Consider the following 13,982-nt stretch of genomic DNA (forward strand, 5'->3'; position numbering starts at 1 on the left):
TCCTCAACATCCAACTCTTCAACCCCTTCGCGAAGCTCCTCTTCATCTAGATTGAGGGCTTCGAATGGTTGTTTGGCCTTATCCATCTTACCTTTCTATCAAACCTTAGCAGGGTTCTTCCTCGGTGACTACCTCACCAGTATACCTATGGTTTCTTTTGTTTTTCCTTAGCAGAGGATGGTTTAGGCCTAGGTAACCTCGGCGTAGTAGGCATAGAAGGTGTAGCTTCCATCAACGTGACTTCATGGGCAGCGGCTTGAGAGACTACGACATCAGAACTTGCAGCTTCTGCGGGTAGTTGCAGACATTTTCTCGAAGATGAGCTCACGGTTCCACTCAGGTAAATTTGTGAATGCCAGCTGTGACAAAAGTACCTCCCAATCTTCTCGGTTCAAAAATTTTAGACAACATAGCTTAAAAATAATTTCCAGAAGGCAAAGTGTTCTACTGCAGGCCAACATGTCAGATTTATAGGTAATTTCAAATTCAAATCCGACCATTCCCTCCAATTTCTACTCATAAATGCATCTTTGGCAACAGATTGCCAAAGATTTGCGCCATAAATGCAGCCTACCCGCTCCTCCTAACAGGATTTTCGTCATCCAATCAGCCACAGTGCATCCAACGACTATTTTTGGACTCATCTGCATGACACCATCCTCCATGGCGTAGCCTTCTTGGTGCAGCTTCTCCTGGCACATTATTGACTTCCCTCGTGCAGCCCCATTACTTCGTTTTCTTAGTCTTCGGGCAGTGTAGTTTATAGTCCCATACTCCCTCGCAGCTGCCTGGAGTACTAATACTTTCCTACCATCATATAGTCATTGCGCAGGGGCAGGATCCCCTTGATATAACTTCAATCTACTCCCATTGACTCTTCCCAGAAATATTTCCCCATTCAACTTCACGAGCTAAACTGGGCCACCATTTGTAATTTCTTTGACTACATAGGGCCCCAACCAGTGCATTTGAAATTTCCTAGGGGACTTCGTGAACTTGCTATCATAAAGTAAGACCAAATCATTCACCTTGAAGGTGTTGATCATGCCATGCCGTTTCGCGCTCTTTTTTCACCTGTTAGTGAAATCCTGCTAAGAACCTATATTCTTCTCACTCCAACGACTGCGCGAGTCGCTCCTCCATAGTCTTATACTCTGCCATATCATTCAATGCTGCAATCTGCAAGTTGGGCACAATATATTCCATAGGCATGACAACTTCTATCCCATATACCATCCTGAACGGGGTTTGTCCAGTGAACTTCTTACACGTCATCGTATATGCCCATAGGACTACCGATATGTGCACATGCGAATCACTTCTATGTGTGTTTGCAGAACTTCATCAATGTTTTCTCGAAGATTTTATCAAATGCTTCAACGTACCATTTGGCTGAGGACGATACGACATACTCTTTTGATGATAAACCTGAAACTCTTCAAGCATCACGACAAGAGCTTCATTCAGAAAGTGCATACCCTTGTCACTCATTAGTTTCTTAAGACACCCAAACCTTGTTGAGGTATATTGAAATTCAAAAGTCTACGAGTTATATTGTTTTCAACACCGTTGTATTTTAAGCTAGCTACCAACATCACCATTACAAGCGCAATCCCTAATTTTCCCACTTTCACGCCTTAATTTTTAAACTCAGCTCTATAACTTTTCCAACATAGATTGCCTCTCAATCTCCAAATATGTTCTTTCAAGTTCCAATAACAAATATTTGATCAAAAGGATGCTCTTTTTTAGTATTAAACTATCTCACTTGATCAAAAGCTTACAATATTTTACCACATGCTATTAAGGTGATAAGATTTGCCTTTTCTTGTCCTTCCTTAACTTCTTTTGGGCATTTGGACACGTTTGTGACATAGGAGGTTTATATTCAAAGTTTTTATTCCAAATTGACAAATTCAAAATTTACCATTGGATGAACTAGTTTAAAGAAGAGCTATGAAATAGATATATCAAAGAAATTGGTCACTCACATAACAAATTCACAATGTTTGATAGGAGAGGAGTGGATCTTTTGTTGAAAATTAATTAAATAATTCTTTTAGCTAACATAACAACTTTAGTTCACTATTCATAGGTACCATGGTGAACACTTACGGTAGTAGCCACAAGCTTTCCTTTAGTCAACATGATAAATTGGGTATGTATTTGGCCAGTCAGGGGCCTATAAATAAAAGAAAAAGGCTTTTTATGCCTTAGAAAAGCATACTTTATTCCCAAAAAGTGGAGAAAGGTTGCTTTCCTTCCACACATTTTTGTTGCATATTTCTTTCTCCTCCCATAGTAAATCAATTTTCTTTGAAACCTTTTAATTCACATCATTGTTTTTCTTCTTCTTTGAATATTTCTTTCTTTTCTTATGTTTTTCATCTAAAGCTTCCCCTTGTTTAATTTGTTCCTTTTTAACTCTCCTCAATGACTTCTTATCTTTTTCTCCCTTCTTTTTAACCCTCCTCAATGAGTTCTTATCTTTTTCTCCCTTCTTTTGTTCCGGAGGATTTTTCAAAATAAAAGTAATCAACTTATCCCTCATATCTACATCAGTAATGTACCCACATGCAACACATCACAAGGATATCATTTGTGTCTTTGATATTAGAATATTTGTCTCTGGATTTCCACATCGATAACACTGGACCATATCTTTTTATAAAAACTTCCAGCAAAGCAACTATCTTTGCATTGTCATGGGAGCCATTAACAATAGAAGTTCCAGTCTTCTTATCAAACTTTGACTCGATAACCAATTCACATCCAAAGAACTTTGTTGTGTAAGAAGGTTGCCTTCTAAGAGACTTTGCCACATCTACCATATTAACATTATTGGTCTTCATGCCATTGCCTTGTATTTCTAGTTTAGTAATTAATTTTGACATCTTATAACTGTAGAAAGAATTATCACAGTTGCTTTGTTCCAATGCTTTGGAGAGCCATTGTGCTTGCCATCATTCTTGGGCACATGGTATGTTTTCCCATATGATGTAAATTGTTGTATTCTTGATTATATTTTTCCTCCTTAGTGACTTCTTATCTTTTCATCCCTTATTTTTTTTTCTGGAGGATATTTTCAAAATAAAAGTAGTCAGATTATCCCTCATATCTACATCAGTAATGTACCCACATGTAGCACATCGCAAGGATAACATTTTTGTCTTTGATATTAGAATATTTGTCTCTAGATTTCCACATCCATAGCACTGGACATATATTTTTTATAAAAACTTTCAGCAAAGAAACCATCTTTGCATTGGCATGGGAGCCATTAATAGTAGAAGTTCCAGTCTTCTCATCAAACTTTGACTCAACGCCCAATTCACATCCAAATAACTTCATCGTGTAAGAAGGTTTCCTTCCAAGAGCTTTTGCCACATCTACCATATTAACAATATTGGTCTGGATGCCATTTCCCCGCATTTCTATTTTAGTAAGAAATTTCGACATCTTATATCTATAGAAAGCATCATCATGGTTGCTCGCACAAATGTTTTGGAGAGCCATTGTGCTTGCCATCATACTTGGGAACATGGTATGTTTTCCCATACGATGTAAACTGTGCATTCTTGATTATGTTGGATACATGACCCAGGATGACACCAACATAAGGCCTAGTGGAGCTCACATTCTGCATTGATAATTGATCTCATATCAACACAAAGACAATCTACCATACCCCACATTATAGTCTATATCCAAGGTTATATGTTTGCAAAGTTTAAAAGCAAGTCAATTTTTTTTTATATGAGGAAAAATGGAAAATCTTGAGGTAGCTTCAACATATAAAAGCATCAGAAATTTGGAAATAGTACACTAATCTCTTCGGTGACACCACTCAACAGTCTTGCATGCTTGCCTCTAGAGCTATTTAAGGAAGGTTCGGTAGGGATTTTGGTTTCCTATATTTCTATTTGGGTAAACCCCTGTTATTTATGAATTTCTTTGAGCAGAATGTATGAATACTTTGGAAAGAAGATTTTAAAGGAGGCACTTTAGATCTAGATGAATGAAAAGACCATGCACGAAGTGAATTCATCTATGAAATAGTATAATGAGTGTTTTCAAATGGGAATCTATCCATTTTGATTTTGTTAGAATGAAACAATGAATTTACAATGTTGGGATTGTATCTGACCTCGGCCACAATAATAAATTTATAGTGTTTTTCTATTTCTTTTATTTTTAAGTTCACAATCTTTAATATAGTTGGATGTGTAACTACATGATTTCAAACTTAGAACTTTAACAAGCATATTATTACTCCTTCAATCTATTCTCACTAAAGAAATATCATATTTTTCATATTTATGATTTTTTTTGTTTGACCCCAAGGATTTGAACATTGAATATCATGATTTACTTAGTACTTCATAACAAAGTCATTGGGCATTTTTCATACTTGTGTTAAACAAAAATATACCCAATTATTTTTATACATTAACAACTACATCTATAAATTGTATGACTAGCAATTGCACCACATGTTACAAAGGAAATGTCATAAGTAAGTAGCATAGGAAAGAGTAGCATAGAAGAAATATTTTGATGAGGATGATCAATATCCTCGAGGGAGCGAGGACGACCATGATGACGAAGTGGAATGGCAGACTAACACCTCTATTGAGGCTACTCATAAGAGAATCAAGGAGCAACTAAATCTTGCTACCAGTGAAATGGTGATGTTAATTATACCTGAAAAAGGTACAAAGCAACATACTGATATGAAGGTTGTAGGGAAGATTGTTTCAAAGAACACAATGGTTGAGCCTGCTACTAAGAATGGTAAGAAATCCATAGAACTTATGCTAGAGAGTGGTGATAAGGAAGAAGAGAGTGATGTTGATGACAAAGACTTGAAGACAGTTAAAGGGTTAAGAATTCAGGCTAAGCTTCTTGTTGATTTTTATGATTTTCTTAAAAGGAGAAAGTTTCCTAATCAGTTACTGAAGTACACAATCTCTTAGTGGTTCTCCTCAGGAAGTGATGACTGCATTGCTTGAGGGCCTTAAAAAGGTTTTATGAAAGGATTTTTCTAGGAGGTTACAAAGATAAATATTTACTTGTCAAAAGATCTTCATAATGAAGATTCCCTTTTTGTTGAATGCAATTGATGCTTTTTGAAAGCATGCCAGTGCAGATGCAATCAAGGAAGTTGCTTTGGTTTTGAAAGTTTTATATGATGATGACATATTAGAAAATGTTATTTTCCAATGGTATGATAACCATACTTTGGGTGCCCAAGGCAATAACTCTTCAATGTGGAAAAATGTTAAGCCATTTGTTGAGTGGCTCAAAAGTACCGAGTCTGAATTTGAAGAGGATTAGTTAGTGAACTAAATATGTTTGACCATTTTAAGTTGTATCACCAAAGAGATTAGTGTAGTGTTTCCAAATTGCTGAAGTTTTTATATCATGAAGCTTCATGTCTACACTGTGCAGCCAAGTTGAATGGAGGTATTTTTTGTGAACAATCAATTTACACCAAATTTTTCCATTTGATATCAATCACCAAAGGATTTTCACCACCACTTACCTAATTCAATATCTATAACAATTTTTTATATATATGTGAACATATTATGTTGGTTATATATATATATATATATATATATATATTGATGACTGTTTGGTGATACATGAGGTTTCATCCCTTGGAACTGCGTCTTCAGTGCATGTTCCTAGCATTTTTGGAGTGTCTACCTATTGATCACTCTTATCATCAACATATTTGAAACCTCAATGACCTGCTTCCATGGAAGTAGAATTCACCTTTCATTCTTTCACAATGGCTCCTTTGGTGCAACATCTTCTTTCTTCTATGCAACTCTTTCCTATGCTATTGCCTTATGGCGTTTCCATTGCAACATGTGGTGAAATTCCTAGTTGTAACATTTTAAATGGGTCAAAAGATGTTACAACACTCCCTTTGGTCATGGATGGGTTAAGACAAATAGATTGTAGGGTCCCTTTGAGGGTGACAAATCCATGATAGAGGCACAATTTTGTAGCATAATATTCAAAATTTTGAGACTGTTGTCAACACTAAGGTGTATAGGCCAATATTATTATTATTATTAAAATTTTTTTATGTAAATTTTTAGTGCAGGTGTGCATCCTAACTATGCGCCTTCAAATGACACTTTCTTCGGTAATAGCGGCGTCGAAACCATAAATTTTCTAGAATCATTATCTTTCCGGACCTTTGCTTTTTCCTTTCGTGGAGGGATATACTTCGGGAGCTCAGTGATAGGCTCACCCTCCTCAACATCCAACTCTTCAACCCCTTCGCGGAGCTCCTCTTCGTCCAGATACAGGGCTTCGAATGGTTGTTTGGCATTATCCATCTTCCCTTTCTGTTGAACCTCAGCAGGGTTCTTCCTTGGTGACTACCTCACCGGTACAGCCTATGGTTTCTTCTGTTTTTCCTTAGCAGCGAATGGTTTAGGCCTTGGCGACCTCGGCACCGTAGGCACAAACAATGTAGCTTCCATCGACGCGACTTCATGGGCAACGGATTGAGAGACTACGACCTCAGAACTTGAGCTTCTGCAGGATTAGTTGCATACATTTTCTCGAAGATGAGCTCACAGTTCTGCTCAGGTAAATTTGTGAACTCCGGCTGTGACATAAGTACCTCCCAATCTTCTCGGTTCATAAAATTTAGACAACATAGCTTAAAAATAATTTCCAGAAGACAAAGTGTTCTACTGCAAGCCAACATGTCAGATTTATAGGTAATTTCAAATTCAAATCTGACCGTTCCCTCCAATTTCTACAAATAAATGCATCTTTGCGACATATTGCCAAATATTTGTGCCATAAATTAATCCTATCCGCTCCTCCTAACAGGGTTTTCGCCATCCAATCAGCTATAGTGCATCCAATGACTATTTTTGGACTCATCTGCACAACACCATCCTCCATGGTGTAGCCTTCTTGGTGCAGCTTCTCCTGGCACATTATTGGCTTCCTTTGTGCAGCCCCATTGCTTCATTTTCTTAGTCTTCGGGCGGTGTAGTTTATAGTCCCATACTCCCTTGTAGTCGCCTGGAGTACTAATACTGTCCTACCATCATCCAGTCATTGGGTAGGGGTAGGATACCCTTGATATAACTTCAGTCTACTCCCATTGACTCTTCCCGGAAATATTTCGCCATTCAACTTCGCGAGTTAAATTGGGCCACCATCTATAATTTCTTTGACTACATAGGGCCCCAACCAGTGCATTTGAAACTTCCTAGGGGACTTCGTGAACTTGCTATCATAAAGTAAGACCAAATCATTCACTTTGAAGGTGTCGATCATGCGATGTCGTTTTGTGCTCCTTTTTCACCTGTTAGTGAAATCTTGCTAAGAACCTATATTCTTCTCACTCTAGCGACTGCATGAGGCACTCCTCCATAGTCTCTTAGTCCCCCATATCATTCCATGCTGCAATCCGCAAGCTGGGCACAATATATTCCATAGGCATCACAACCTCTATGCTATATACCATCATGAACGGGGTTTTTCCAGTCAACTTCTTACATGTCATCCTATATGCCCATAGGACCACTGGTATGCGCACATCTCAATTGCTTTTATGTGCGTTGCAGAACTTCATCAATGTTTTCTTGAAGATTTTATCCAATGCTTCAACAGACCATTTGGATGAGGATGATACAGAATACTCTTTTGATGATAAACATGAAACTATTTGAGCATCACGACGATAGCTTCATTCAGAAAGTGGATACCCTTGTCACTCATCAGTATCTTAAGACACCCAAAACTTGTCCAAAGATCTTCATAATGAATATTCCCAGTCGTTTTTGTTGAATATAATTAATGGTTTTTGAAAGCATGCCAATATAGATGCAATCAAGGAAGTTGCTTTCGTTCTGAAAGCTTTATATGATGATGACATATTAGAAAATGTTATTTTCCAATGGTATGATAACCATACTTTGGGTGCCCAAGGCAATAACTCTTCAATGTGGAAAAATATTAAACCATTTATTGGGTGGCTTGAAAGTACGGAGTCTGAGTCTGAAGAGGATTAGTTAGTGAACTAAATATGTTTGACCATTTTAAGTTGTATCACCAAAGATATTAGTGTACTGGTTCCAAATTGCTGAAGCTTTTATATCATGAAGCTTCCTGTCTACACTATGCAACCAAGTTGAATGGAGGTATTTTTTGTGAACAATCAATTTCCACCAAATTTTTCCATGTGATATCAATCACCAAAGGATTTTCATCCCCAATTACCTAATTCAATATCTATAACAATTTTTTATATATATGTGAACATATTATGTTGGTTATATATATATATATATATATATATATATATATATATATTGATGACTGTTTAGTGATACATGAGGTTTCATCCCTTGGAACTGTGTGTCTTCCATGCATCTTCCTAGCATTTTTGGAGTGTCTACCTGTTCATCACTCTTATCATCAATACATTTGAAACCTCAATGGCCTGCTTCCATGGAAGCAGAATTCACTTTTCATTCTTTCACGATGGCTCCTTTGGTGCAACATCTCCTTTCTTCTACGCTACGTTTTCCTATACTACTGCCTTATGGCATTTCCATTGCAACATGTGGTGCAATTCCTAGTGGTAACATTTTAAATGGGTCAAAAGATGTTACAACACTCCCTTTGGTCATGGATGGGTTAAGACAAATAGATTGTAGGGTCTCCTTGAGGGTGACAAATCCATGATAGAGGTACAATTTTGTAGCATAATACAAAATTCAAAATCTTGAGACTGTTGTCAACACAAGGTGTCCAGGCCAATATTCCAAACTCTTATATTTTTCCAACACATAGTCTCGCATTCCCCCCAACTTGCACAACACATGGAAATGTACCCCCTTTTATGCTTGACAACCCTAAGTTCCATCTTCTTGAGTTGTAACCTCTCTCCTCTTTTCTCTAACATTTTTTACAATAGTGATATATTTTATTAATTAGTTTTTATTTATATATTACACTACAATCTCTATAACATGAAATTCAAACCAAATCATATCAATTTAGTGGCATAATCATCACATAGAGTACATTTACATTTACAACTTTTGGATCAACATGGGGGTATTACAAACAAAGAGACAATGGTTGAGGTTAGAAAATAAACTGAGACTAGATGCAATTCTATAGAGTCAAAAACTAATTAATTGGATGTGTTGTAAACTTTGACTTTTATGGATCAATACATGGGGCATTAATGTGGAGATGCAATGAAATAAAATACTAACATAGGGCATTAATGTGGACATGCAATGAAATAAAGTACTAACATATATGCTTTGCATTTTTGGTTGTGACAAAATTGTAATAATGAACATGCTACAATATAGTGGAATCAACGCAATACAAACATCCTAAGTCCCATAGAGACAAATTAGGTACCTAAGTAAATTTTATTAGTACGGATTTGATTTCATTGTTTAATAATCATTTAGTATCATATAAATTTGAATAATACAAAATTACAAATTAATTTAAAAATATAAATTATAATATAAATAATTTTCTTTATTATTATTATTTTTTTATGTAAATTAATTTAAAGTCTAAGAATGTTATTAAGCTATTACAATTTTTCACGAGCAATACCACCACTATCATCATTCTCATTCTCATGAGTATCGTAGATGTTTTGTGATTTTATGCAACAAACAGACAGTAGCAGAACCAAGGTCACCTTCTTTTTGTGATTTTATGCTTCAGTGAAAGATCTCTTTTATGCTAGCCGTAAAAGATCTTTCCAAAAAAAGGGTGACTGCATTTCATTCTGATTACTATTATCAACCGTGCAACTGCAATGTGGTTTGTATTATATTCGTAATCAACGCAAACTGAAGAACGAAGTGCAATTGAAAGCAACGCTTGCATTTCATTATGGTTTCTGTTACAATGGTAATCAACGCACATTGAACAGGGTACTGCCAGCTACAGTGTCGGAGAGATTCACCAAAAACTTTTTCAGAATAAATCAAAGCATAGTTAAGAGAGGAATGCTAGCTATAGTACCGGCGAGATTCACCAAAACATTATTCAGGCTAATTAACTAAAGCAGCTAGTCTTCAAGATTTCAGGAGCTGAATCTCACCAAATTATTCAAAAACCAAAGACTACCAATAACACCCATCTTAAATATAATCTATCTATCTCTGTCCTTACTTTATAAGGAAGGCATGGTTTGCCCTAATTGGCAGTAGGTGGAGATATCATACTGGCTCTCCGAGCGCATAAATATTCCGCGTGCTTGACGCGATCGGGCATCACTTCTTTCACTCCATCAGATTTGCAGAATCGGTCCATCCATCCGGTCAACAACGGCATTTTCTTTGGATCTATTAAATGGTATTGGTAGCCTTCTCGAGGGCTTTAATAAACGTCGACATACCACCCAACGCGATGTCAATCAAGCCGATCTCATCCCCTCCAAAATACGCTTTTCCTGCGAAGCAGCGGTTGGTTCGCAGAGCTTCCTCTATCAAAAGAAAGTTTGTAACACTATCTTCCACTGCTTTCTGTAGCTGCTCGCCTTGGCCAAAGAGAGCTGCTCGCGTAGATGGAAAGAGCTGAGCGCACACATAACAGTCATGAGGATATTGGTGACGAAATATTTAGAACATAATTGGAATTTTGGAAGACATAAATTTTCAAGAGACGAATGCCAAATAAAAATGAGACATGAATGCAGGTGATTTCTAATGAATGAATTAAATTACCTTATCGTCTATAAACGCAGCCCAAAAGCGAGCAATGGCTCGGTCATATGGATCTTTGGGCATAAGATTCGGCGCCTTATTGTCCCATGCCTCCTCGATGTATTGCACAATAATCATGGATTCACATACAGGCTTTCCATTGTGGACAAGCACTGGAATCTGCTTATAAACAGGGTTTGATTGCAGCAGCAGCTCGCTCTTAGTTTTCAGATCCTCTTGGATGAACTCGTAATCGATACCTTTAAGAGCCAGTGCTATGCGAACCCGCACCACGAACGGACTCAGAGTCGCACCTAACAGCTTCACTTGTCCCCTTTCTCCCTCCCTCGCCATTGCACTGAAAATATACTGAAATTGAATGTTTTCTTTTTTTGCCTCTTCTGAGTTTTATGTATCTGGTGCCTCTTCATTCTCGGATATGTTATATATATAGGCATCGCAGCACCCGGAGTCCCGACCTTGTACGAAAACTAGTTTCTACCTGAGTTCGGACCGAGTCGTACACCGACTAAAAATTTCAATAAAGTATAATAAACCAGAGAGCGCAGACGTAATGCATGACTTCAGTTTATTTTCCGTTCCTTCCGATGTTTCTCAATCAATTTTGAATCCAATTTTTACCGTTTGTCTTGAATGTTTGCTTTTATTACTTGAATTTTCTCTTTTATTCGAGGTCAAATCTGGCTGGCTGTGGTAGTTAGTATTGTCTCATGGCTTGCGTCACAATGTGTTGGACTTGTGGCCATGTTACAAGGGATGGGTAGTTAGTATTGTCTCATGGCTTGCGTCACAATGTGTTGGACTTGTGGCCATGTCACAAGGCATCGGATCAGCTAAATAATAAGGATGGCCACTAATGGGTGATATAAAAAAATATATATTTATTAATAATAATACTTATTATTATTATTATAATTATTGATGTGTTTGCTCTTGTGGCCATTGTGAGGCCATGTCACAAGGGATTGGATCAGCTAACTCGGCCACTTATATAAAAATGAAATATTTATTAATAATAATAATAAATATTATTATTATTATTATTTAAATTGATGTATAAGGGTATAGATGTATAAGGGTGTTTTTGATATCGGCCTGGAGTATGCCGTAAAACTGCTTCTGCTTGGCTAAGAGCTCGTCTTCCTCGGACGTAAGGAAACAGGTTAACGGCCCAAGACCCAGAGGCATCTGGCAGGAGTGAAAGCCTGCTCCCTTACGGACCACCAGCGGGTTATTACAGGTGGCGTGGTTTTCCTTGATAACGGTGATGAGTCAAACCGACATTCGCGGATAGCAGCCAGAGATGGCTGTCCTCACTGTTGGTTTGACACCTGAGTTTGATAGGTTTTGCCACCTTCGGAAAAAAAAAAAAAAAAAAAAAAAAAGGGTGTTTTTGATAAACTATTATTTATATATAAATTATTAAAGTTTATAAAGTAACATATATTTTATTTTTCTTGATTTGAATTTATAACCTCAAAAAATAAAGTATATCTCTTAAAAATATGTGAATTATTTTTATTAGAAAGATATCTCGGCATAGAAACAAATGGTTTTTCAATATTTTTAGATTACATATTTTTTGAGAAGATTTTTCAGGGTAAATCACATTCGAATGTATTTGTCGACGCGTTTCGAACCAACGAGCTTCGAACCCGCCAAGAGCTCGAGAGCGTTTGTCCCAACCAACAACTCTAGGAACTAGTAACTTGACCCAAACTATTCTAGGGCTTCCACAGTATTTGCTCCAATCCATAACCATCGAGAACTTGAGCACCAATCAGAAAAATAGGTGGAAAAACCACAACACCATGGCTATCAATCAAATGGAAAGGCAAGGCTAAAACCACTTCCACTCTAGGAAAATATCCATACCATTATAGCACATAACCAGAGAATCACATGCATATATCATGCATCCATAAATAAGAAAGTAAATCACACATACAAGATGCTACCTGTAAAAAACTCCAGCTGTATCTGTTGATCCAACTATTCCTTGCACTTTCCTGCGTTCCTTCACCTTCTTCCTCCAATCTAAGTGAATAAGAGGGTTATCTAAGCATGCTCCGAGAATGCTCTAAGTGTGCAAGATTATGAGAGAAGAATGCTAAAATGAAAAAAGGAAGTGAACTGATCCTCAAAATCTTTTTTACTATTGAGGCCTCTATTTTATTCATTTTCCTTCATTTTTTCCTCTAATTTCCTTAGCATGCAAATTTATGTCTCGTCACCTTCCTCTTCTCCTATTTTCTTTTATTTTCATAAATAAATACCAATTATTGCCACTTTTCCTTTGCCAATTTCCATAGCCAATAATTAATCACGCGTGATGCCCACTAAAGTGTTTTTTCCAACATTCAGCTTGGAATATGTGTCCCATGGCCTTGATCTTATTTAATTTACATAGGAAATCAACTAGGGGTTGTTATAATGTTGTTCCTTTGGGGATGCCCACACTTATACAAGTGAAAAGAATTTTTCAAATTCAATTTTTTTTTTATGAATGATTTTGTTACGTTAATTAACAATGATGAAACCAATGTTTTTTCCTTTAATTGTAAGGAAGTCATCCAGGAACATTTGACAAGAATCTTTGGCTTTCGTAAGGCCTACTTACTGTCCAAATTCCTTGTCATACCACTTTTGTTATATCAGAACCAGATATCCAATTGGGAAGAATTACTCTTTAAAACATATTTTGAGATTAAAAGTTGGACGTTTTGTGCTCTTAATTTTTTTGGAATATTTGTCCTTACCAAATTTGTCTTGTAGGCATTTTCGAATTACCAAATGGTTGTCAAATAGTTTGTAATCAACTTCACTCGTTATGGTGTGATTTTCATTAGAGGTGCAATTAAAGCCATGTGTTGGTCCCTTGTTGGTTGGGATAAGTCAATTTTACTAAAGTATACTAGTTGTTTGGGGTTAGGAGATCTAAAAATGGTTAGTGAATCTTTTGGGGAAAAATTGTGGTGGCTTTAGGTTAAAGGTGGACAGGAATTGTGGATGAAAATTTGGTTGCAGATGTATGTACCCTTGCTGCAACAAAAACATATATTATGATGGGATTGTATACTTCCTGGTTTGAGTGCCTAGAAATGGGTAGGAGGTTGCAAATCTGTCATGAGGAAATATGCATTATGGGATATAAAAGTAGGGGATATTTCCCTATTTTTAGTAGAAGCTTGGGAGTAAATGCTTCTTACTTTTGCAAACATTTTGAGCAAA

General features: G+C 36.8%; 1 pseudogene across 1 annotated transcript; it reads right to left on the bottom strand.

Annotated features, from left to right (window-relative positions):
* Positions 1–9,875: 9,875 nt before the first annotated feature.
* LOC149204685 (glutathione S-transferase U18-like) lies at positions 9,876–11,137 on the bottom strand (annotated as a pseudogene). Its single transcript, XR_016251794.1, has 2 exons — positions 10,752–11,137; positions 9,876–10,601 (listed from the first exon to the last, which is right to left on the bottom strand). The product of XR_016251794.1 is annotated as a glutathione S-transferase U18-like (transcript).
* Between the last annotated feature and the right edge of the window lie 2,845 nt (positions 11,138–13,982).

This window comes from Pinus tabuliformis, chromosome 1_2, assembly GCF_031772625.1.
Source record: "Pinus tabuliformis cultivar Carrire ecotype Pingquan chromosome 1_2, CPIR1, whole genome shotgun sequence".
In the NCBI taxonomy this organism is placed as follows: Eukaryota; Viridiplantae; Streptophyta; class Pinopsida; order Pinales; family Pinaceae; genus Pinus; species Pinus tabuliformis.